Source organism: Saccopteryx bilineata, unplaced genomic scaffold, assembly GCF_036850765.1.
Source record: "Saccopteryx bilineata isolate mSacBil1 unplaced genomic scaffold, mSacBil1_pri_phased_curated manual_scaffold_96, whole genome shotgun sequence".
In the NCBI taxonomy this organism is placed as follows: domain Eukaryota; kingdom Metazoa; phylum Chordata; class Mammalia; order Chiroptera; family Emballonuridae; genus Saccopteryx; species Saccopteryx bilineata.
The window spans coordinates 34088-60812 of record NW_027095514.1 but is presented as its reverse complement, the minus strand read 5'-3'; the positions used below and the strand labels follow the sequence as shown (position 1 = coordinate 60812).

The 26725-nt window shown below is 41.4% G+C and overlaps 1 pseudogene; it reads left to right on the top strand.

The window, feature by feature from the left end:
• The first annotated feature begins 2244 nt into the window (after nt 1-2244).
• Nucleotides 2245-26725, top strand: part of LOC136318375 (histone-lysine N-methyltransferase PRDM9-like) — a 35346-nt pseudogene continuing 10865 nt past the window's right edge.

Genomic DNA, 26725 nt, shown 5'->3' with positions numbered 1-26725 from the left:
TCTTTTCTTTGCTCTTAACAGTCAAGGGCATAAACACTATTTGTAATTGTTTAGCACAGAGTGGCCCCTTTTCTAACATGTACTTTTTCTTGTGCCATGGTCATAGTCCAGACTAAGAGACCTACTAAGCTCTGGGCATCCAGAATTTACCTGAGCCTGGGTCACCACTTACAAATTCTTTTGGTCACAGAACACCTTCAGGGTCCTTGTTTCCTCACTTATAAATTTTCTCAGCTTTATAGCTGAGAACATGCATTTCTAAAGGACCAAGACTTAGGCCTCATCTCTGCCTTCCGAAAAGCTGAGGTACAGGACCTCGCCACGATCAAGCAAAACTGGGACCAAAGGCATTGCTCTGCCAAATCCAATGCAGATTGGTGACACTTCAGCCACTGAGCTGCATATGCATCTGAGGCTCCCCACAATGAAAACCCAACAACCCAACTCCCTCATAGAGAGAGTGCCTAGCTAGCAAAACACTCTGGTAACAGCTGATAGATATGTGTATTCCAAACTGCCCTCTTGATGTTCCGCTTATCTGTCAGACCTCACCCTTACTGGACTATCACCCCTGAGACAAAGGAATTCCAAGAAGCTGACAAGCCACCCCAAGGAGGGGCTCCGGACACACCAGGACTTTTAATTCAACACCCACATGCTCGAAGCTCCCCAAGGAGGAGCATTCCAGACATACCAGGACTTTTGCCTCAGTATCCACTCAGGTTCTTCCAAACACTATAAAACTTGTCCCTTGTCTGTAACTGGTGCTCTTCTCCCCCAGGAGAAGTGCCCGGCAGGGTTCCTTTCTTCCTTTCAATAAAGCCAACACCAGCTGCAAGAATATTCGACCCAGATAAAGTGCAGAGATAGTGGGTCACTACTGGCATTCCCATCTTGGAAAATGGGGAGCCAGCAAATGGGTTATGGTCTGCATACTGGACTGTCTGATCAGATAAAGTTCAGAGATTGGGGGGGGTGCTGCTGCTCACACTGGTCAGGCAGCTCTACCCAAAGAAAGTACAAAGCTAGCAAAACCTTGTGGCCCAGTGTAGAGTGAGGGGGGCCATGCTGTGCATGTGCACAGGGCTGCCAAGTCCCGAGAAGGTGAAGAATGAACAAATTAAGGCTCTGTGTTCACCCAGGCTACCCTACCAGAACAAAGGGTGGATCTATTGGGGGTGAGATACAAGAAAAAAATTAGGTAACCCACCGCAGACCTTGTTTTGCCAACAGATAATTAAAACAGGACACGCAAAGCACACACCATGCAGCCCCTTTTACACCAGGTGCCTTGCCCAGATTAAATCTGCAAGGAGGCTCACACACCCCAGGTGGCCCATTCAGAACCCACACCTTCAGGCCAGGTGACAGGACAGGCACTTCATGCACCTCCTCCCAATGACAACCCAACAACCCTCAGGCTGAAACTATTCAACACACAATGTAACAAAGATAACATGTTCAAGGCTGGGCGAGATTACTAATTCCATTCAACTCAAAGGAACAAAAACTGACATAGAAAATGGGGAGACAGAAGAATATACCCCAAATGAAGGAACAAGAAAAAAACTCCAGAGAAATATCCAAATGAAATGAACATGGGTAACTGGACAGATAAAGAATTCAAGGCAAACAGTCAAAACGATGTTCAATAAACTTGAGAGTAGAATAAAGGATCTCAAGAGAGCGCTTGAACAACAAGAAAATGTAATAAGTTCATCCGGCTTCAGCGCGGACTCACAGGCTTGACCGCGGGATCATAGGCATGATCCCATGGTCACTGGTTGAGCCCAAAGGTCGGTGGATTAAAGCCCAAGTCGCTGTTTTGAGCAAAGGTTCCTCTGGCTTGGCTGGAGTCCCTGCCCTGGCCTGTCCTAGCATCCCTGTGGCTGGTCCCTTGTGTCCCCTCTCGGGGATAATCCACCGTGAGCGTCCACGCACGTGCCAAAATGCTCTCGGAAGGCCAAGCAATCTTCCTCAGCGCCGTCTCCCGCACAGGCACATAGGGGCCGGGCGTGCGGGGTGGCGGGAACAGAGACGTAGACGGGAGCCTGCAGGGCGGCGGAGGCAGCGCCGCAGGTGAGGGGGGGCAGGGAGGGGATCGGACTGGAAGCAGCTTGTACCCAACAGGACGAGAAGCGGTTCCGCCAGCCGCTGCAAGGGGTCACGAGGCCGCGTCTTCCCTCAGGCACCGGAGGTTTTCAGGGACATCCATGCCTACTTCTCTTGGGAGGGGTGGCTGCCATGGGTGACTGGGAGAAGGCATGCTGCCCCAAAGTGGAGAGGAACCAGGACGCGCTGCTGCGCAAAGGTGACGGTGTGGAGATGGGGGTGCGGGAACCGGGCTGGGGCCGTGGGGCGGCACAGGGGGCAGCGAGTGTCGGGGCTACTTCTTCAAGAGCTTCGCTTTGGTGACCACGATTTTGTTTCTCCCCAGGCCTCAGAGCCCCTAGGCCTGCTTTCATGGTTCACCGCCAGCAGGCCACTAGAACCCCAGCAGAGGACACTGAGGACTCGCATGAAGAATGGACTCGGAGGCAGCAAGGTGAGGGGTTGCAGGCATGCGCTGCCAATTTGAAACTCACCCAGGGTCAGGTCCCCAGCCTCTCAACAGCTAACCGAGGACAGAGCTTGTGTTTAGCAAACAAGTGAGATGCAAACAGTGCAATGTGCAGTAAGGGGCAATTTGATACACTGCTTCCATGTGTAAATAATTACACATATTTATGGATGTGTTCATGAACAGGAACATATAAAAGTATAAAACCATGTAAGAAATAACTCATTCAGAGCACTTGTCATCACAAAAGGAAGAGGAAGGTCTGTCAGGTGAGGAGTGTTCCAGGACAGCTCTGTCTGGCAGCCCTGGCCTCATTGCAGGCAGGAAAGGATTAATCATGATTAAGGCAGCTGGGGTTGTGGGCCAGGGTAGGGACCATTTTATCAGGCCCTGTGTCAGCCATCTCTTCAGTGTGTCTGGTTTTATGAGGATGTGGTCAGCAAGGTCCTTCCACTTTCATGGGTCTAGCACTGAAACACAGCTAAAGTAGAGATGTGATCTCTAACTTGAGCCAAATGGTTTCTGTGGTCCACAGACCTGAGGCTGTGTTCCCAAGACTGTTTGGTGCTGACCAGACTCTGATGATTAAGGAAGAGCAAGGATGGCCAAATGTGTAAAGGTGAGAGGATAAGAAGGAAAGGAGGTAAGGTGGTCACTTTACCATTAGACTGGACAAGGCCACTCTGAAACAAGAAGACAGAAAGGAGCCCTGGCCAAGTTGCATAATTCGTTAGAGAGTCATCCCCATATACCTAAGTTGTGTGTTTAATGTCCAGTCAGAGCCCATATAAGAATCAACCATTGAAGCCTGACCAGGTGGTAGCACAGAGGATAGAACATCAACCTGGGATGATGAGGACTCAGGTTCCAAACCCCAAGGTTGCAGGCTTGAGGGGGTTCACGGGCTTGAGTGCAGGGTCGCTGGCTTGAGCATAAAATTGTAGACGTGACCCCATAGTCACTGGCTTGAAGCACAAGGTTGCTGGTTTGAGCAAGAGGTCACTGACTGAGCTAGATTCCCCTGGTCAAGGCACCTATGCAAAAGCAATCAATGAACAACCAAGATGCTGCAGCTGTAAGTTGATGCTTCTCATCCCTCTCCCTTCCTGTCTGTCTGCCTATAGATAAAAAAAATAAAGAATAAAAAAAGAGTAATTAACCACTGGATGCATAAATGAGTGGAACAGCAAATCAATATTTCTCTCTCACTCTCTTCCCTCATATCTCTCTAAAATCAATAAAAAATTTAATTTATTGATTTTAGAGAGAGGAGTGAGAGAGAGAGAAAGAGAAGGTAGAGGCAGACAGGAGCAGGAAGCATCAACATGTAGTAGTTGCTTTTTGGATGTGCCTTGACAAGGCAAGCCTGGGGTTACAAACTGGTGACCTCAGTGTCCAGGTCACTGCTTTATTTACTGTGCCACTGCAAGTCTGGCAAATTTTTAAAAAAATTTTAAAAAAGACATGCCATGAACCAGCGTGGCTCCTAATAACAGTACGGAATTAAGGAAACACACTTATCAAAACAAAAATGATGGGACCGGGAGGACTCTTCAACATGCCTGGCAGTATCTGAGTGCCCCATAGCCCCAGTTTGCTTTATTATATAGCCATGTGCAAATCAAGGACCTTGATACAAAATTGCACTTCCAAGGCTAAGACAGGAATTCTCCCAAGGCAAAAAAAAGGATACATTAGTGAAATCGACCAACATCTGAAACAAACAAAAAGTCAGAGGAAGGGCATCTATATTGCTTCCAGCAACCCAAGAAAGCAAGTAGAGTGGGTACAAAAAAGCAAGCATCACAGCCAAATATAGAAATGGAGGGGGGAGAACTGATCCCTGTGCTAAGCCTCAAATCTACAATGGCTTTTTGCCATTTACAGTCCACAACATATCCCCCTTTTTTATTTTTAATTTGTGTGCTGAGATTTGCACTCATCTGATTTTCTAATTTCCCAGATTATAATTTGGAGGCATACTAAAAAAATTAGCATGCCTAATTAGTATACCCAATACTAACAAGATACCCAAATATTCTAAAACATTACAGTGATTAAAGCCTTTAAGCAAACTCTTGGCCAATACAACAAGAATCTATAAAAGAGTAGTGTCCTTAACATGTTCACCAAGTCCAAGTTGGCACCAACACCATTCCAAATTTCTGCAAATGCAACCCATCCCCAGTTCAGTCCATCAAAAGCTGTCACAAAAGCAGGAGTCCAGGAAACACATCCAGAAGTCCACATGGCACTGGAATTACTGTCACACTTCTACACTCTGCAGCTAGTGTAAAAGTCCCAGTGACAGCTGCTTCTAGCTGGTAATGCCCCAAGTAGACTGAAAAAAACATCCATAGCACACATGAAGATGGAGCTTCCGTTTCTTTAAAGTGGAAAGATGAACCCAGGGAGCCTTATACTGAAGCTTTACATCCATGGGGTGGTGAGGAGAACCTTAGTATACACTAAGATGGGTGGCAGAGGTAAATTTGTAAGTTGGCAAAAAAGGAAAAAAGGAAGGAGTGACGTCACGGAAATGGCGCCATGAGAAGCGAGTCCGACAGCTCTCCCCTAAATCACAACAAATTTATCAACTAGAAACAGAAAAATTTATCCTCGGAGCATTCCGGAGTTCCACACAAACTGAAAGCAAAAGGACTGTTATCACTTGAATCTGAGAGACGAGGGTGTGGAGGAAGCTACCGCAGCAGCTACACTCATTCAAGCCGCGAGGGAGTGCGCCTGCGGTGAGTCAGCCCATATACTTGGGAACCGTGAGCCACCGCGAGCGGCCGCTGCGAACCGCCACCGCGAGCGGCTGCCACGAGCCGCCGCGCGCGTGCCTGGTCCGGTTGAGCACCACTGACGTTCCCAGCGGCCCGCACACTGCGAGTGGGGGTCGTTGGTCACCGGTGCCCGGAGCGCCCCACTCGCGCGCGTGCCTTGGGCATTCCACGCGCCCAGGGCGCCCTGCTGGCCCGCACACCCAGGGGGCTCCATTATCCTGCGCCTGGTGCGGTCCAGCCGCCAGCAGCGGGGCGAGCGGGAGAGGCTTGGGAGATTCTCTCCGTGGGCGGGGCACCTCACCCAGCCATTCAAGCTAACAATCAAGCGTTGGGGGAGGGGCACGTGTAGGCTGCCTAAAATACGTTCGGAAGCACAGCTGCGACCCAATCACTGAAATTAGCTTAACCCATAAAATCTGCGCACCCTCGGTTCTAATTGATAAGATCTCTCTCAGTTCAGCGATCCAAGACAAGAGGCGTGATATTTTTTAGTGCCTCTCGCTAAAGGGGCGGGGGCAACTTCTGATTGATAGAGCCTCCATATTCAGGGATAAACGCTAACAAGAAGGACTTGGCAGATAATAAGGTCTATACTACACTAGTCGTAAGCAGAGACTAGTGCCTCTTCTTCCCTGCAAAAACAGGCTACAAAGTGTAAAAGCCTGGATTGAGAGGTCCAACTAAATGATAGGCGCTGAACAGTCACCTTGACAACAATTGACTCCCACCCCCACCTGATTACACTGGAGGCCCTGACTCTCAGAGCCTTTCCCAAAGCCTTGCACTGAGTGGGGATAGAGTGGGGATTTCCCAGCTCTTTGAGCCTCTTACTCCCCAGGCAGAAGCAGTTGCAGCCTTATAGCTGGATCACCAGGCTGATAATTCAGAAAGGGGGAACTAGGAGAGAGAATCCAGGAAAGCAAACTCTCTCATCGTTGGACCCTGCAAACGCCAACAAGCCTTTACTTCCAGCAAGACTAAAGCCAATTATATGACATTGCCATAGAATCCCATCAACTGCAAATCCCTACCTAAGAGTGACACAGGGGCAGAGCCTGGGGTACAGAGTCACCGACTAGGAAGAGGGAGAGAAAAGAAAAAGGAAGAAGTTAACCTCTCAAAATCAAGAAAAACCCACAGACTTTACAACTTGATCCACTAATTTTTTGTTGTTGTTGTTGTTGTTGTTTGTTTCTTCTATCTTTTTGCCTTTATTTCCTCCACCTCGGTCCTTCTATTCTCTGCCCATCTTATGCTTCCCCTTTCTTGAACTACACTACCCATGAGTGTTGCATTTTATTTTTCTTCTTCATCCTCACCCTCCTTTAAGGTTATACTCCAAAACACTTAACTCTCACTCTCTCCTCTTTTGTTTTTTTTTTGTGTGTTTTTTTTGTCTTGCTTTATTTTATTTTTTTCTCCTCCTATTTTATTTCTTCCTTCGTTTTTCTCTTTTTCTTATTTTTTCCTTTCTATTCGTTTTTTCTTTTCTCATTTTACTTTCCTCCCATGTTATCCTCAATCACGAACAAATTAGTTAATTTGGGACTCAAGGCTTTTTTTTGGCTTTATTTCTCTTTTTTGCTTTTGTTTTTATTTTTTTTTCTCTTGTTTGTTTATTTTTGTGGCATTTTGGGTCCTCCCAACCCAAGGTCTCCATTGTATTTAGTCTTCGCTCAACTTAATACAACAGATTTTCACTTATTATTTTTATTTTTTCTTCTTTATTATTCTTTTTTGGTCCTTTTTTCTGATTCCCTCTTATCCCTCTCATTATATCTCTTAGTTGACCATCACTTAAAAGCAAATCATCTTATGCTTGTCTAAGATTTTCTTCCTTTTCTTTTTTTTTTTGCATTTAGTAGGTCCCTACTCCCTTTTTTTTGCCCCTTGAACTCTTCACCCCAAATCAGGCCCTCCATTATAGGCACGATATTTCCCTGAGGAGGGGAGAGGAGGGAAAGAGAAGAGAGAAAAAAAGGGGGAAATAATAAATTATTACTGTTTTTTTTTGTGGGGTGTTTTAAAAACCTTTTTTTTTTCTTTTTACTCTTTATTAATTCTAATTAGTGCTATCAATAAGACCACCCTCAGATGCCAATAAGAAAGAGGAAATCGAATATTATGGATACAAAAGATAGAGAGGTAACACAAATAGATGTGGAAAAATCTATGGAGAAAAGACTTAACATATTGGAAGCCTTGGAGCTAAATGACAGAGAATTTAAAATAGAAATCTTAAAAATACTCAGAGATATACAAGAAAACACAGAAAGGCAATATAGGGAGATCAGAAAACAACTCAATGAACACAAAGAATATATTACCAAGGAAATTGAAACTATAAAAACAAATCAAACAGAAATGAAAAACTTAATTCATGAGCTGAAAAACGAGGTAACAAGCTTAGCTAACAGAACAGCTCAGATTGAAGATAGGATTAGTGAAATAGAAGACAAACAACTTGAGGCACAACAGAGAGAAGAAGAAAGAGACTCAAAAATAATAAAAAACGAGAAAGCCCTACAGGAATTGTCTGACTCCATCAGAAAGAATAACATAAGAATAATAGGTATATCAGAGGGAGAAGAGAAAGAAAATGGAATGGAGAATATACTCAAACTAATAATAGACGAGAACTTCCCAAGCCTGTGGAAGGAACTAAAGCCTCAAATTCAAGAAGCAAACAGAACACCAAATTTTCTTAACCCCAACAAACCCACTCCAAGGCACATCATAATAAAGATGACACAAACCAATGACAAAGAAAAAATTCTCAAGGCACTCAGGGAAAAGAAGAGTACAACATATAAAGGAAGGCCTATTAGATTATCATCAGATTTCTCAGCAGAAACTCTACAAGCTAGAAGAGAGTGGATCCCAATATTTAAAGCCCTGAAAGAGAGGAACTTTCAGCCAAGAATACTATACCCATCAAAGCTATCCTTCAAGTATGAAGGAGATATAAAAATATTCACAAATACAGAAAAGATGAGAGAATTTATCAACAGAAAGCCCCCACTCCAGGAAATACTAAGGGGGGTTTTCCAACCAGATTCAAAGAACAAAAGAAAACAACACCACAAGTAACAGCTCCACCAAGAACACAATAAAACCAAACTTAAACTGTGACAACAAAGGAAAAAAAGGGGGGAGAGGATGGAGATTAACAGTAGCAAAGGATGATGAAGTGCAGAAATACTTATAAGATAGGGTACTACAATGAATATGGTAGGTACCCTTTTCATTACTTAATGGTAACCACCCTTAAAAAAACCACCACAAAAACACTTGACTTAAAAAAGGTAGCAACAGAGGAAAGAAGTATGGAACACAAACAAACAAAAACAAATGATAGAAAAACAAAAGAGAAGAATCAAACTAGATACAAAACTAACAGAAAGCAATTTATAAAATGGCAGTAGGGAACCCACAAGTGTCAATAATTACACTAAATGTAAATGGATTAAACTTACCAATAAAAAGACACAGAGTAGAAGAATGGATTAAAAAAGAAAATCCAACTATATGCTGCCTACAAGAAACACATCTAAGCAACAAGGATAAAAACAAATTCAAAGTGAAAGGCTGGAAAACAATATTCCAAGCAAGTAACACCCAAAAAAAAGCAGGCGTAGCAATACTCATATCTAATAATGCTGACTACAAGACAGAAAAAGTACTCAGAGACAAAAATGGTCATTTCATAATGATTAAGGGGAAGTTGAATCAAGAAGACATAACAATCCTTAATATATATGCACCAAACCAAGGAGCACCAAAATATATAAGACAGCTACTTATTGACCTTAAAACAAAAACTAACAAAAATACAATCATACTTGGAGACCTCAATACACCGCTGACGGCTCTAGATCGGTCATCCAAACAGAGAATCAATAAAGATATAGTGGCCTTAAACGAAATACTAGAACACCTGGATAGGATAGACATCTACAGGACACTTCATCCCAAAGCGACAGAGTATACATTTTTCTCTAGTGTACATGGAACATTCTCAAGAATTGACCATATGTTGGGCCACAAAGACAATATCAGCAAATTTAGAAAAATTGAAATTGTACCAAGCATATTTTCTGATCATAAAGCCTTGAAACTAGAATTCAACTACAAAAAAGAGGGGGAAAAACCCACAAAAATGTGGAAACTAAACAACATACTTCTAAAAAATGAATGGGTCAAAGAAGAAATAAGCGCAGAAATCAAAAGATATATACAGACAACTGAAAATGAAAATACGACATATCAGAATCTCTGGGATGCAGCAAAAGCAGTAATAAGAGGAAAGTTCATATCACTTCAGGCCTATATGAACAAACAAGAGAGAGCCGAAGTAAACCACTTAACTTCATACCTTAAGGAACTAGAAAAAGAAGAACAAAGACAACCCAAAACCAGCCGAAGAAAGGAGATAATAAAAATCAGAGCAGAAATAAATGAAATAGAGAACAGAAAAACTATAGAAAAAAATCAATAAAACAAGGAGCTGGTTCTTTGAAAAGATCAACAAAATTGACAAACCCTTGGCAAGACTCACCAAGGAAAAAAGACACAGGACTCAAATAAATAAAATCCAAAATGAAAGAGGAGAGATCACCACAGACATCATAAATATACAAAAAATTATTGTAGAATACTATGAAAAATTATATGCCACCAAATACAACAATCTAGAAGAAATGGATAAATTTTTAGAACAATACAACCTTCCTAGACTGAGTCATGAAGAAGCAGAAAGCCTAAACAGACCAATCAGCAGGGAGGAAATAGAAAAAACTATTAAAAATCTCCCCAAAAATAAAAGTCCAGGCCCAGACGGTTATACTAGTGAATTCTATCAAACATTCAAAGAAGACTTGGTTCCTATTCTACTCAAAGTCTTCCAAAAAATTGAAGAAGAAGCAATACTTCCAAACACATTTTATGAGGCCAACATAACCATCATACCAAAACCTGGCAAGGATGGCACAAAGAAAGAAAACTACATACCAATATCTCTAATGAATACAGATGCTAAAATACTAAACAAAATACTGGCAAACCGAATACAACAACATATTAAAAAAATAATACATCATGATCAAGTGGGATTCATCCCAGAATCTCAAGGATGGTTCAACATACGCAAAACGGTTAACGTAATACACCATATCAACAAAACAAAGAACAAAAACCACATGATCTTATCAATAGATGCAGAAAAGGCTTTTGATAAAATACAACACAATTTTATGTTTAAGACTCTCAACAAAATGGGTATAGAAGGAAAATATCTCAACATGATAAAGGCCATATATGATAAACCATCAGCCAACATCCTATTAAACGGCATAAAACTGAGGACTTTCTACCTTAAATCAGGAACAAGACAGGGTTGTCCACTCTCTCCACTCTTATTCAACGTGGTGCTAGAAGTTCTGGCCAGAGCAATCAGACAAGACAAAGAAATAAAAGGCATCCATATCGGAAAAGAAGAAGTAAAGCTATCACTTTTTGCTGATGATATGATCCTATACATCGAAAACCCGAAGGACTCCACAAAAAGATTATTAGAAACAATAAACCAATACAGTATGGTCGCAGGATACAAAATTAACATACAAAAGTCCATAGTCTTTCTATATGCCAACAATGAAATATTAGAAAACGAACTCAAAAAAATAATCCCCTTCACGATTGCAACAACAAAAAAAAAATACCTAGGAATAAACATAACAAAGAACGTAAAGGACCTATATAATGAAAATTACAAAGCATTGTTAAGGGAAATCGAAAAAGATACAATGAGATGGAAAAATATTCCTTGTTCTTGGATAGGAAGAATAAATATAATCAAAATGGCTATATTACCCAAAGCAATATACAAATTTAATGCAATTCCCATCAAAATCCCTATGAGATTTTTTAAAGAAATGGAACAAAAAATCATCAGATTTATATGGAACTATAAAAAACCCCAAATAGCCAAAACAATCCTAAGGAAAAAGAATGAAGCTGGGGGCATTACAATACCTGACTTTAAACTATATTATACGGCCACGATAATCAAAACAGCATGGTATTTGCAAAAAAATAGACACTCAGACCAATGGAACAGAATAGAAAGCCCAGAAATAAAACCACATATATATGGTCAAATAATCTTTGATAAAGGGGCCAACAACACACAATGGAGAAAAGAAAGCCTCTTCAACAAATGGTGTTGGGAAAACTGGAAAGCCACATGCAAAAGAATGAAACTCGACTACAGCCTGTCCCCGTGTACTAAAATTAATTCAAAATGGATCAAAGACCTAAATATAAGACCTGAAACAATAAAGTACATAGAAGAAGACATAGGTACTAAAATCATGGACCTGGGTTTTAAAGAACATTTTATGAACTTGACTCCAATGGCAAGAGAAGTGAAGGCAAAGATAAATGAATGGGACTACATCAGAATTAAAAGTTTTTGCTCAGCAAGAGAAACTGATATCAAAATAAACAGACAGCCAACTATATGGGAACTGATATTTTCAAACGATAGCTCAGGTAAGGGCCTAATATCCAAAATTTACAAAGAACTCATAAAACTCAACAACAAACAAACAAACAATACAATAAAAAAATGGGAAGAGGACATGAACAGACACTTCTCCCAGGAAGAGATACAAATGGCCAACACATATATGAAAAGATGCTCAGCTTCATTAGTTATTAGACAAATGCAAATCAAAACTACAATGAGATACCACTTCACTCCTGTTAGATTAGCTATTATCAACAAGACGGGTAATAGCAAATGTTGGAGAGGCTGTAGAGAAAAAGGAACCCTCATTCACTGTTTGTGGGACTGTAAAGTAGTACAACCATTATGGAGGAAAGTATGGTGGTTCCTCAAAAACTGAAACTAGAACTACCTTATGACCCAGCAATCCCTCTACTGGGTATATACCCCAAAACCTCAGAAACATTGATACGTGAAGACACATGTAGCCCCATGTTCATTGCAGCACTGTTCACAGTGGCCAAGACATGGAAACAACCAAAAAGCCCTTCAATAGAAGACTGGATAAAGAAGATGTGGCACATATACACTATGGAATACTACTCAGCCATAAGAAATGATGACATCAGATCATTTACAGCAAAATGGTGGGATCTTGATAACATTATAAGGAGTGAAATAAGCAAATCAGAAAAAAACAAGAACTACATGATTCCATACATTGGTGGAACATAAAAATGAGACTAAGAGACATGGACAAGAGTGTGGTGGTTACCAAGGGTGGGGGGGAGGGAGGACATGGGAGGGAGGGAGGGAGGGAGAGAGTTAGGGGGAGGGGGAGGGGCACAGAGAACTAGATAGAGGGTGACGGAGGACAATCTGACTTTGCGCGAGGGGTTTGCAACATAATTTGATGACAAAATAACCTAGACATGTTTTCTTTGAATATATGTACCCTGATTTATTAATGTCATCCCATTACCATTAATAAAAATTTATTAAAAAAAAAAAAAAAAAGGAAAAAAGGAGTTCTAATTTAGGAGTAGGTCCCAGCCTAAAATTTGAATGGGGCATTGAGGCAGGAGGAATAAAAAAAAACTATATATTAAACAAAGCAGCAGAAAATAGGACTATCAACACCCACAACAGAGATCTTCGAGGGAAGAATAAAAAACCTGAATATTCAGGCAAGACATAGTTAAGTGGCCCTTGTGTAAATGAGATCAGTTTACCTGCTACTTGGAAGAAATACTCTAGGCTCATCCACAGTGTCATAGATGGGGCCAACAGCACTGGGCACCTTCAGCCTTCAGTGGCAAATCCTAGCATTCTGGGCAAGGTTAGGTCACAGGTGGCTGGAACAGGGCTGGAAGAGACTGAACCCTCCCTTAGAGGAGCGAGGGGGAAGCCTACCTTCCAGTGTCCCTTCTTCCTCACAGCAAAGGCATGTAAGCCTGGCAAGCTTTGGCTTAAATCATTTCCACTATTGAAGCAGGGCCCTGATGGAGTCCTAAGAGGCCCCATTGGGGAATTGGAGCCTTTTGAGGGTGTATCCCAAGAGCTAGTATTTCACCTGATCTCTTTTGGGCTTTTTCTGCCTCTTGTACCTTAAAAGACATGCTCAGAAGATCTCGCTGAGAGGTTTGAGAATCCCCATCCGCCTATATAAACCTTTTTTGTATATCTGGAGCCATTTGGAAAAAGACAAAACAGTGTTATTAGCTGGATCAAATAAAAGAGGGTAGAAGTTTGCAGGAGAAAAGGATTTGGCGTCTCCTGTTCATCAACATTCAAAAGAAAAATTTTTTTAAAGATAAGGTAGATTTGCAGGAATTCCAGGATATGACTCCCCCTTTTATATTTTTAAATTGACCTTAAATATTTGCTGGGAACACTTTAATAATACCTTGACTTTAAAGATTGTAAGAAATACCCATAATTCGAAAAGTTTGACAAAATACAGTAAATGCTTTTGCTACATATGCAGGAATATTGTCAGTTTTAATCACATCAAGAAGTCCAATAATAGAAAATGCATACAATGAGCTATATAACATGCTTAGCAGCCTCTCCTGTCCTAGCAGAGGCTACCATAAATCCAGAATAAGTATCCACTGTATCATGGACATAGGACTGTTTGCCAAATGAAGGTATATGAGTAACATCCATTTGCCAAAGTTGTCCTGGTAAGAGTCCTTGAGGGTTAACTTCAAATGAAGGGACAGATTGTAGTATAGGACACCTTGGACAGGATTTACCAATCTGTCATTCTGCTTTCTGAGAGCATTGAAACTGTTTACGTAGGGCTGCAGCATTCTGGTGATGAATAGTATGAGACTGAATTGCTCGATCTGTCATGGTTGCTCCAAATAATTTTCTTTTGGGTAGCTTGATCAACAAGGGCATTCCCTTGTGCTAAAGTTACAGGGAGCATGGAGTGAGTTCAAATATGTCCTATAAAACATGGAGCTCTATGTTGACGTACAAGTCTTTGAAGTAGGAGAAACTGCTGAAATAGTTCATCAGCAGTTGTCCCTAAGACAGCAGTCTCTATAGTGGAAACAACCATAAGTAAATATTTGCTGTCTGTATACAGATTAAAGGAGGAATATGGCAAATGCTGAAAAGCCATGATAATGGCATGTAATTCTCGTCTTTGAGCTGATTTCAAGGCAAATTATTTTAGTATAAATTTGTCCATCGATTATAAGCCTGCTATTCCTGAGCTAGACCCATCAGTAAAGACTGTAGGTGCTCTAGGAATGGGCTCATTAACAATTGTTTTAGGAAATACAAATGTAGTAATTAATGAAAATTGAACTATTTTATTAGTTGGATAGTGAGAATCAATTTGGCCTCTAAAATTTGTAAAAGCAATTTGCCATTTAGTGAAAGTTTTCCAGAGCCATTGTTGTTGATCCTTTGAAAAAGGAAAAAGCAATAATTTGAGGCTCAAAACCTATAAGCTGTAAGAGTCGCCTACACCCCTTGATAATCAAGGAGATGGCAAGGTCAAGATACAAAGATAAAACTTTTTTAGAAGTAACAGCCAAATGAATCTATTCAGTAGGACCTGAAGCTTGCCACAATAGTCCCATTGGAGTGTAACTTGAGGGACAAATTAGTAAGGCAATTGATTCTTCAGAATTTATGCATTTTAGTTGTGCTTGCTGCAAGGCTTTTTGTACAAGCTTTAAAGCTTGTTGTCCCACAGCTCTAAGTAGCTGAGCAGAAGCTGGTTTAGCAGAGCCTCTAAGAATATCAAAAAGTGGTTTCAGTTCCCCAGTAGTTAATTTTAAGGAAGGTCTAAGCCAGTTAATGTCTCCTAACAGTTTCTGGAAATTATTTAAAGTTTGCAAATGATCTGTCTTGACTTCTATTTTCTGTGGACAAATTTGTTGTTCCTCAACAATTTGTCCTAAATAAGAAAAAGGTAAAGATTGCTGTACTTTTTTAGGAGCTATATAGTCCTGATTCTTTCAAAGAATATTCTAGTTGTTGTAAAATGATCAACACAGTGTCTTTATCTGAATGAGTGATAAGAATATTATCCATATAATGAATTATGTATGCCTTAGGGTACCACCATCACACTGGAGAAAATAGCTTGAGAAATGAATTTTTGGCACAAGGTAGGACTGTTAGCCATACCTTGAAGAAAACTCTTCACTGGTATTGCTCCATTGGAGCCTAAAAATTAAATGAAGGAACACTGAATTCAATCATGCAGGTTTAAAAAAATAGTTAAAAAGGAATCCTTCAAGTCAATAATTACAAGGTGAAAATTCCATGGAATGGCAGCAGGAGAAGGGAGTCTAGCTGGAGAGGACCCATAATTTTCAGTCTTATTTATTGCTCTCAAATCTTGTAATAGTCTCCAGGTTCCTGATTTCCTTTTAATGACAAATATAGGTATATTCCATGGACTATTGGATGGTTCAATGTGCCCAAGCTGTGACTGCTCTTGTACGAATTGAGAAGCTCTCCTAAGTTTCTCCTGAGAAAGGGGCCATTGGTCTACCCATACAGGATTATCTTATTTCCAAGTAATTGGGTCTGCACAATGCCTTACTGGGGTAGCAGGAGCTACCAAGGCCCTTATGCTAAATTTTGATATCCTAATCCACACCTTCTGGTATTGGGTGCCACTTCTATGGGGGTGAGAATTCCCTGCTGTTATTTCCCTAGTCCCTTAGTGGGCAAAAATCCCTGATCAAGCATCTGAGTACTGACTAAACTATTAGGACTGACAAGTAATGCTCCCATATTTTTCAAAACATCTCTACCCCACAAATTAACTGGCAATCCAGGGAGCACATAAGGCTGAAAAAATCCAGAATGACCTTAATCATCCCAAAACTTTGTTGAGGGGATTTACTCTGCCCTATACCTTGTAATTCTGTGGCTGCTGCATGAGTGGGCCAGGAAGGAGGCCAATGTGGCTTAGCAATAACAGATATATCAGCTGCAGTATCTAAAAGTCCTTTAAATTTACACCCTTGTATTGTTAGTTCCATTTCAGGGCATTCCTGACCTATTTTTTTTAATCAATTGGAAAAATCAGAGGAGCCAAATCACCAATTTCCTTGGGGCCCTTTTGCAGGACGTGGCCTGAGAAGCAGAATTAGCATGCTTATACTATTCTTCTAACTGCCTGAATTAGCCATGAGACAAATTCCTGAAATGACTTATTAGGGCCCTGCCTAATTTTGCTCAATTCCTTTGTTTTGCCTAACTGAGTATTACTTTACACATAACAAGACAATTTACATACAAAAACCACAAGTATAACATGTAACTTTGACTAATCCTAATATTTAAATTGCTCTTTGGCTCCTAACTCTGAACATAACTCACAATGCACTAACCAAATCAGAAAGTCTTAAGCATCTACATTCTATTCTATTTAAATTTAAATGAGCGCTCCTTACAAGTTCTAAAAACATTTTATTTTTTCTAAATATTGGAGCCAGCATTTCCAATTTTGCATGCAAAAAACCCTTAATTTATGCCTTAAAAACAGACACATTTTAGACAACATTAAACAAAGACTAAACAGAGACAAGAATTAGATGAACCCAACAAACCAGAGAGAAACCCAGGATTTCAGAGCACATCCAGATTAGAAAGATGCCTGCCAGATATTAGTCTGGGCATTTTCAGACAGAGGGACTGAAGGATGTGACTAAACAAAATCTCCCCGAGAAAATTTGCTCTCGGCAGCTGCTGAAATATTTTCTATAGTCAGATCCAACACAGGTCCCCTGCCTCAACCTCCAGGCAAAGAACAAGAAAGAAACAAAATAATAGTTCAGAAAACCACAATCAAAACATTAAAAAAAATCAGACCATGACAGAAAAAGCTGCAATCTTCCTGTTACCTGAGTCTCCTTTCCATTCTCAAGAAAGTCCAAATTCCACACAAATAATTACCCCCAGAGGGACAAGCACAAGCAATCACCTTCCAGCCATTTGGGGAAGAGCCTTTGCCCTAATATTATCTAATAAACCAAGTGAAAAAGGGGCAGTAGGCCCATATTGAACACAAGCAAGTTTAAGGTCTTTCAGAGTTCTAAAAAGTACAGGTTCATGTTCTTGCACTAGTCTCCCTGTACTATCCTCTCTTTCTACAACAGGAAAATGGGTAAAGCCATCATTTATTGTTTCCCCTACATTTTGAGCCTGGTCTATAGATTGTTAGAGAGTGTATTTCCCAAATTTTGAGCTATAGACTCTGGAATCAGCCCAATAAGGGAACAGAGGAGCAGAGGGTTGAATGTAGGAAGGAATTGAGGGCAGTGAAGGCCCCACGGCTAAGGCAGCCATAGCCATGGATTTTTTTATCCCCCCTGTCATCCTCAGACTCCAAAGTTATCCTCATATTCACATCCCTCTTTTTCCAGCTCACCCTGATACTCTTTAGACAACAATTTGTCTTCATACGGAAACATTTCTGCATAAAGGTCCCTTATTTTTTACCCTATCTGTCCCATAAGCTTTTACTCTTGGCTACACTTTCCCCAAAAACTTTCTTTACTCACTGTGTGCACTTCAGTTTGGGGAGTTCCATCACCTTCATTCAGTTTTAATTTCCTTGTACTCATACTCAAGTCTTCTGTTCGGGCGCAACTTGCCGTGGACCAGCGCGGCTCCCAAGGTGCGGAATTAAGGAAACACACTTATCAAAACAAAAACGATCAGACTGGGAGGACTCTTCAACATGCCTGGCAGTATCTGAGTGCCCCATAGCCCCAGTTCGCTTTATTATATAGTCATATGCAAATCAAGGACCTTGATACAAAGTTGCACATCCAAGGCTAAGACAGGAACTTTCCCAAGGCAAAAACAGGATACATTAGTGAAATCTACCAACATCTGAAACAAACAAAAAGTCAGAGGAAGGGCATGTATATTGCTTCCAGCAACCCAAGGAAGCAAGTAGAATGGGTGAAAATACTCAACATCATAGCCAAATATGGAGATGGAGGGGGGAGAACGTAGCCTTTTGCTAAGCCTCGAATCTACAATGGCTTTTTGCAATTTATGGTCCACAACAAAGACAGAAAAAAGAAAGTGTTATATTAAAGAAATAGACTTTCTGTCCAGTTAAGTGACCTTTATTATATTTTTGACGTAAATGGCCAATTTTTTTTCTTTTTTCTTTTACTGAGAGATAGAGAAGGAGGGAGGGACAGACAAAAACAGACTGGCTGAAAGGGAGAGAAATGTAAACTATCTATTCTTCATTGCTGCTCCTTAGTTGTTCATCGATTGCTTTCTCATATGTGCCCTGACTGTGGGTTACAGCACAGTGAGTGACCCCTTGCTCAAGCCTGATACCTTGGACTTGAGCCAGCAAACATGGGGTTATGCCTATGATCCCACACTCAAGCCAGTGACCCTGTGCTCATGCTGGTGAGCCTGCACTAAAGCCTGAGTAGCCCCCACTGAAGCTGGCAGCCTCAGAGTTTCAAAACTTGATTCTTCAGCATCACACTCCATCCTGGAGAAGCAAGACGCTCTAGAAAACACTCTAGATGAAAATTCGTTAAGAAAAAATCATTTGTAGATTCCAGTTCCTCTGAGTCTTCTAAAAAGGCTAGTAATTATGGCCTAGGTGTGTGGGGTGGACTTTGGATAGGCCTGGATTTAAGCTCTACTAAATTTAGAGTGAATTTAGCACTGGACCTTTGGGCAAATCTTACAAATTATCTGAGCTCTTCAATGCTAATGTGTAAGATGAAGATACGCGCATGTATTCTTTGATAGTACTCAATTTAATTTACCTGTGTATGTATTTCTTTATTTTTTAGGTAAGATGAGGAAAGATAGTGAGGTGACTCACATATGCACTCTTACTAAGATCTACCCGGCGACCCCAATTCTCAAGTACTGAGCTGATTTTTAGAAACCTTAGGATGATGTTTTCTAGCTAACCAAGCCATCCTCAGTGCCCAGGGCTAATGATAAAACCAATTGAGCCACTGGCTGCAGGAAAGGAAGAAGGAGAGAAGGGGGAGAGGGAGGGTTGGAGAAGGAGATGGTTGCTTCTCCTATGTATTCCAATGAAAATCAAACCTGGGACATACACTAGCCAAAGCTCCATCCACTGAGCAACTGGCTAGGGCTTAAATTCAATGTAAAATAACTGACACATACACGTTGTCCAATAAATACATCTCTGATAATAGCAACCATATGCTGTTGGTGTTGTATACCTGGCCTTTTTTAAATGCCTTACATATACTGTGCCCTTAATAAATATTTTATGAATAACTAACATTTGAGAAGTTACACCTCATAATGAGAAGATCTAGAAACTAAAATTGTATTGACCATCTGTAGTCAGTGTAGAGGCTTACTATTATAGGGGCTGTCTGAGCCAATAGTTGACAAAGGAAAATACCAGAGTGTATAGAAGGACAGGTGATAATTTGATGGCAGGAGTTTGTGGGTTTTCTGACAAAATAGGGACTAACACTCCAGACTCCACCAAACTCACTCTTCTCCAACTTAGAACTCAAGAGAAAGGAGACTGAAGTAAAGATGTATAGCTTACGAGAAAGAAATAGCCACGTGTAACAAGAGATCAGTGAGCCCCAGGACAATGACTACCTCTGTAAGTGACCCTACAAAGCATGCTAACTCTTCATACAATAATGTCATCTAATCATTTGGTTCTTACAGCATTCAGTTCCCCCATGGACCTGCATTACACAATTGGGTTCAATTATGTGAGTTCCTGGGCTCTTTCTGAAGCTCTGTATGTCCAGAAACATGCACTACACCTTCCCTAATCCCTCTTGCTCTCATACCCAGATTGTGAGAAGTGTCAGAACTTCTTCATTGACAGTTGTGACGTGTATGGGCCCCCAACATTTGTAAAAGACAGTGCAGTGAATAAGGGGCATCTGAACCACACAGCCCTCACTCTGCCTCCTGGGTTGAGAATCAGACCATCGGGCATCCCTGAGGCTGGGCTTGGAGTGTGGAATGAGGCATCTGCTCTGCCAGTGGGTCTTCACTTTGGCCCTTAGGAGGGCCAAATCACAGAAGATGAAGAGGCAGGCAACAATGGATACTCCTGGCAGGTAAGAAGTATTTACCTCTTCCCCTGTCTTGTGGATTCTCACATCCGTCCCATGGCTTGGTGGGACCTGCCATTCTACATGCTAGGACATGGATGGAGACAATATGGTTAGCTCTGGGTACTAAGTGGACTTTGCAGACCATGGACCAGCTCCTGTTGAGGATCACAGGTTAAGTGGGAGCAAAGTGGTACAGACACAAATGAATGCCTCCTCCCAGCCTTGAGTTGACAGTTCAATGCAGATATGATGAATAAGAAAAATATGTGGTCACTAGTGGCAATGCATGCAAGCTGAAAGAGCTTTGTTGACAGTAGAGTAAAATAATTTTATTAACTCACCATCCAAAAAAATTCTTTATTTTTTTCCCCTGAAATGCAGATCTCCAAAGGGAGAAACTGCCATGAGTATGTGGATGGGAAGAATGAATCCTTGGCCAACTGGATGAAGTAAGGCCAAGAAGTTTCTGGGAGTCACAAAAACACTCAACCCTCTCAGGCCCATACATCTTTTCTTCTCATCATGCCTCCCTCAGTGGGCTTCCTCATTCCTCTGTTCCTCTATTTTCTCCATTCAGAGCTCTTTTAAAGCAAGAAGTATATAGAGGAAAAAAGAAGATAAAAATATAGCATATGTTCTCAAAATATAAATCTCTATGCTAGACAAAATTTAGGCACTGAAAAAAATTTTGAGGGCCTGAATTACACTTTAATTGATCTAATGAACATTATTTAAGCAAGCCCTAACTATAGTATATATTCCATATTAGACAAAGGTATTCATTACTTAAACAGATTATGTAACTTATCTTCTTATAAAGAACTAATTGCAGACATGGTGAAACAATACATTTTAGAAATGTTTAACTATAATTTTTCTATTTTTTGAGAAGTGCAGAGTGCCAGGATACCTAATCCAAGTATAGCCTACACCTGTGAGGGCAGCAAATTATCCCAGCCTCAATTCTAACTAGAGCTGAATTCTGAACCCCACAGAGCAATGATCATTGGCCACTTCCCTGAGGGGCTCTTTTATCAGAGGCTACAGAATGTGAATAAGCTATTATTGTTCTTTATGAATTTGCTAAGACAAAGAGACCTCCAAGTCCTGTTTGGTTGGCTCAGCGGTAGAGCACTGTCCCGGCCATGGAAGTCCAGGGTTTAATTCCCACCCAGGGCACAGAAAAGCACTCATCTGATTCTCTGCCCTTCCCCCTCTCCTTTATCACTATTTATCTCTTCCCTCCCACAGCCAAGGCTCCACTGGAGTGGAGTTGTCCCTGGCACTGAGGATGGCTCCATGGCCTCTGCCTCAGGTGCTAAAATGGAGCAATATCCCAGATGGGCTGATCATTGCCCCTTGGTGGTCATGCCAGGTGGATCCCGGTCAGATGCATGTGAAAATCTGTCTGCCTTCCTGCTTCTCACTTCAGTGGGCAGGTGGAGACCTGGTTTTTATGGAAACCAGGGTGAGGCATCAAATGCTACCTAAATAAAATGTGAGAATAGAGAAAGGCCTCTCAAGAAAAGATGTACTTCGCCTGACCAGGCAGTTGCACAGTGGATAGAGCATCAGACTGGGATGCCGCAGACCCAGGTTTGAGACACCGAGGTAGCCAGCTTAAATGCGGGCTCATCTGGCTTGAGCAAAAAGCTCACCAGGTTGGACCCAAGGTCGCTGGCTCAAGCAAGGGGTTACTCAGTATGCTGAAGACCTGCAGTCAAGGCACATATGAGAATGCAATCAATGAACAACTAAGGTGTCGCAATAAAAAACTTATGATTGATGCTTCTCATCTTTCTTCGTTCTTGTCTGTTTGTTCCTATCTATCCCTCTCTTTGACTCTCTCTCTCTCTCTGTCCTTGTAAAAAAAAATTAAAAAGAAAAAAAAATGGACTTGGGCTGAATATTGAATGATGTGAACTAATCTAAACAGAGTCCAACATCAAGTAGCAAGTTCTGTGATATAAAACAGAACCTGAGTTAGTTTGAAAAAGCTAGAGGTCAGTGGGTTTTATGGCCAATCAGGGTGGAGATTACGTCTGGAATTGGCTTTGGAAAATGGTATTAGGCAGGATGAGCATTGTAAGTAGGACCTAAAGATAGGAAGTCATTTGACATTGTGACAGGCTGAGACATTGAACAAAAAGTTCTCCAGGAGCACTGTGGGAGTAGGTGACATCAGAGCCCAAGTGTCAGGTGCAGAGCTGGACATGGATCTGAGAGGCAGTAGGAGCTCATCATCTTTGGGTTTCTTTTCTTTCACCTGCCTCAATCCCAGGTATGTGAACTGTGCCCGGGATGATGAAGAGCAGAACCTGGTGGCCTTTCAGTTTCACAGGCAGATTTTCTATCGAACCTGCCAGGTCATCAGGCCAAACTGTGAGCTTTTAGTCTGGTATGGTGACGAGTTTGGCCAGAAGCTGGGCATCAAGGACTGCAACAAGTGGAAGAGAGAGCTCTCAGCAGCTAGAGGTGGGCACAACCATTATTCAAAATGAAAATGAAGAGAGAACTCACCTTAGATATTTTCATGGTACACCGTAAAGTCAGTAAGATTTTGAATCAGATGCTTCAGAAATTAAAAATTCATTTCGTATGCCTTTGATTCTTAGAAAAAATATTTATATTTTTTATTTCTGATTTAATTTTTTTAAGTGAGAGGAGAAGGGAGAGACAGATTCCTTCATGTGCCCAACCAGGACCCATCCAGCGACCCCAGTCTGAGGTCCATGCTCAGACTAGCTGAGCTATCCTCAACACCTGAGGTCAACACTTGAACCAACTGAGCTATCAAGCTGATGATCAAACCAATTGAGCCACTGGCTGTGGGAGGAAAAGAGAGAGAGAGAGCAGAGCAAGAGGGAGGGAAAGATAAGCAGATCATCAATTTCCATGTGTGTCCTGACCGGGGATCAAACCCGGTACATCCACATACCAGGCCAACACTCTATTCACTGGGAAAACTGGCCAGGGCCTGTTTTCTAAGGGCCACCGCTGTCTAGCATACAGGGTAAGAGCAGAGGTCGGAGAGATGTGCAGCAGCCTGGAAATGCATGCTGGGATCCACGCTGAGACGCATGAGACCTTGCTGAGTGAGGTGGGATGGTGGTGCTGTTCTAGACCACAGGGTGGCTTATTCTCTAAGATTTTCTTTGTTAATTTTTGAAAAATACACTTCAGTGAGAAATCCTCTCAGAGATTACTTCATCTCCAAGTGAGAGAAGATTATGGATTAGGTGTAGAGGAATAAAAGTAGGAGTCAAGTATGTAAGAAGTATGGTTGGGGGATCTGGCTGGTTAGCTCAGTCACTTAAGCACCAAACTGTAATACCAAGGTTGAGCCAGGGTCAGGGCACATACAAGAAAAGACCAGTGACTGCATGCCTACATAGAAAAATGAATAAATGCTTCTCTCTTACTCTCTCTCCCCCCCTCTCTCCTTCTTCTTCTTCTTCTTCTTCTTCTTCTTCTTCTTCTTCTTCTTCTTCTTCTTCTTCTTCTTCTCTTCTTTCTTCTTCTTCTTCTTCTTCTTCTTCTTCTTCTTCTTCTTCTTCTTCTTTTCTCTTCTCCTCCTCTTCCTATTCTTCCTTTCCATCCTCCTCCTCCTCCTCTCTTTGCCTCTCTAAAAATCAATCAATTTTAAAAGAATATGATTGAGGAAATATTTTGAAACAGGACTTCACATTGTATATGAAATGGGCTGACACTGAATAAAATCAAGTATGAATATTTGATGTGAGGTTTGAGGAAGGGCATATTTTCAGTTTATCATCTGTGGAAATGTATGAGGAAAGCAATTTCTAGTTGGGGCCAGTGGTCTTTCTAAATAACTGTTTTAAAAGCTACATGTATTTAGGATAGGTCAGCATTGTTCCACAGATACAAGGGGTGAAACAGCCCCTGATGCTACTTGAAAGTCCCTCATCTGGTAATGCATATAAAGGACCTTTGATATGGGCTTTCTGGATTTCTAAAGAAGATACAGTACATAAAAATGAAAAGAGAAAATAGACTGTAAAAAACAATTTGTGAGAGACAGAGATTACACTGTCAACCCCATAAGAATGACTGATGGGACAGGTCTTAATAGACAAAACATATGACTCAGGCAGCCTTGTCAACATGTGTCCTGACCAAAATTTTCTCTTTCAGCAGAACTACAGCCAGAGATACACCAATGTCCCTCCTGCTCTCTGGCATTCTCCAGTCAGAAATTCCTCAGTCAACATGTGGGATACAATCACCCCTCTCAAATTTTTCCAGAAACATCTGCAAGAAAACACCTCCAATCAGAGGATCCCTGCCCAGAGGATCCAAATCAGCAGCAGCACCATACTGATACACACAGCTGGGATGACAAAGCTGAAGGTCAAAAGGACAAAGGAAAGTCCAAACATTTGCTTAAAAGTACCAGTCCAAGGAGGAATTCAAGGGCCTTTTTTAAAACTCCCAAGGGAAAATTGGGAAGCTCTAGTGAGCAAGAGAGAATGCTGCAGGAAGCACCCATCAGAGGCCAGAGAGTGAATTCAGTGGACACACAAAAACTGTCTATGAGAGTAGGAATTTTGAGAATTGTACCTGTCAAGTATAAAGAGTTTGGGCAAGGCTTTGATGATGGGTCACATCTCCTCAGACATCAGAGGACACACTCAGGAGAGAAGACCTATGTTTGCAGGGAGTGTAAGTGAGGCTTTTCACTGAATTCAATTCTCCTGAGACACCAGAGGACACACTCAAGAGAGAAGCCCTATGTTTGCAGGGAGTGTGAGCAAGGCTTTTCACAAAAGTCAGCTCTCCTCAGACACCAAAGGACACACTCAGGGGAGAAGCCCTATGTTTGCAGGGAGTGTGAGAGAGGCTTCACACGGAAGTCATATCTCCTATACACCAGAGGACACACTCAGGGGAGAAGCCATATGTTTGCAGGGAGTGTGAGCGAGACTTTTCACAGAAGTCAGCTCTCCTCAGACACCAAAGGACACACTCAGGGGAGAAGCCCTATGTTTGCAGGGAGTGTGAGCGAGGCTTCACACAGAAGTCATCTCTCCTCACACATCAGAGGACACACTCGGGGGAGAAGCCCTATGTTTTCAGGGAGTGTGAGCGAGGCTTCATACAGAAATCAAATCTCCTAATACACCAGAGGACACACTCAGGGGAGAAGCTTTATGTTTGCAGGGAGTGTAAGCAAGGCTTTTCACTGAAGTCAACACTCCTCAGACACCAGAGGACACACTCAAGAGAGAAGCCCTATGTTTGCAGGGAGTGTCAGCAAGGCTTTACACAGAAGTCAACTCTCACTTGACTATCACTAATCTCCTACTATTATAGCATTGCTGTAGATCTTACCCTTTATATTCATCAAAGTCTGCTTTATATATTTAGGTGCTCCTATATTAGGTGCATAGATATTTATGATGGTTATATCTTCCTGTTTGATTACTCCCTTTATAATTATATAGTAAATTTCTTTATCTCTTACTATAGTCTTTGTTTTAAAGTCCATTTTGTCTGACATTAGTTTTGCCACCACAGTTTTTTTTCATTTTCATTTGCATGAAATATTTTTTTCCATCCTTTTACCTTCAGTCTATGTGCATCTTTTGTTTTAAGGTGTGTCTCTTTGTTGTTTTTGTTTGTTTTGTATTTTTCTGTAGTTGGAAAATGGGAGGCAGTCAGACTCCTACATGTGCCCGACCGGGATACACGTGGCATGCCCACCAGGGGGCTAAGGCATGTCTCTTGTAGACAGCATATGTACAGGTCCTGTTTTCTTTTCCATGCAGCTATCCTATGTCTTTGATTGGATTATTTAATCCATTTACATTTAAGGTTATTATTGATAAGTAGTTGTTTAGTGCCATTTTATTCTTTAAAGCTGTATTTATTCTTTGCTATATTCTTTTCCCACTTTAATCTGTTTACAACAGACCCCTTAACATTTCCTGCAACACTGGTTTGGTTGTAATGAATTCCTAATTTTTTAAAAAAATATTCTCTCTTGCCTTTTATTTGTTTTTATTTTTTTCAATTTTTTTAATCTTTTATTTTTATTGAAATCAGAGACAGGAAGGGGGGTAAGAGGGAGACAGAAGCATCAATCTGTCTCTGTATGTGCCCCAGCCAAGGACCGGACCAGCCACCTCTGCATTGCAAGACAATTCTGCTGCCAAGTGAGCCATCCAGCCAGGGCCTAATTTTTGTTTTTGTTTTTGGGGTTTTTTTTGTTTTTTGTCTGGGAAGCTTTTTATTTTTCCTTCAATTTTAAATGATAGCC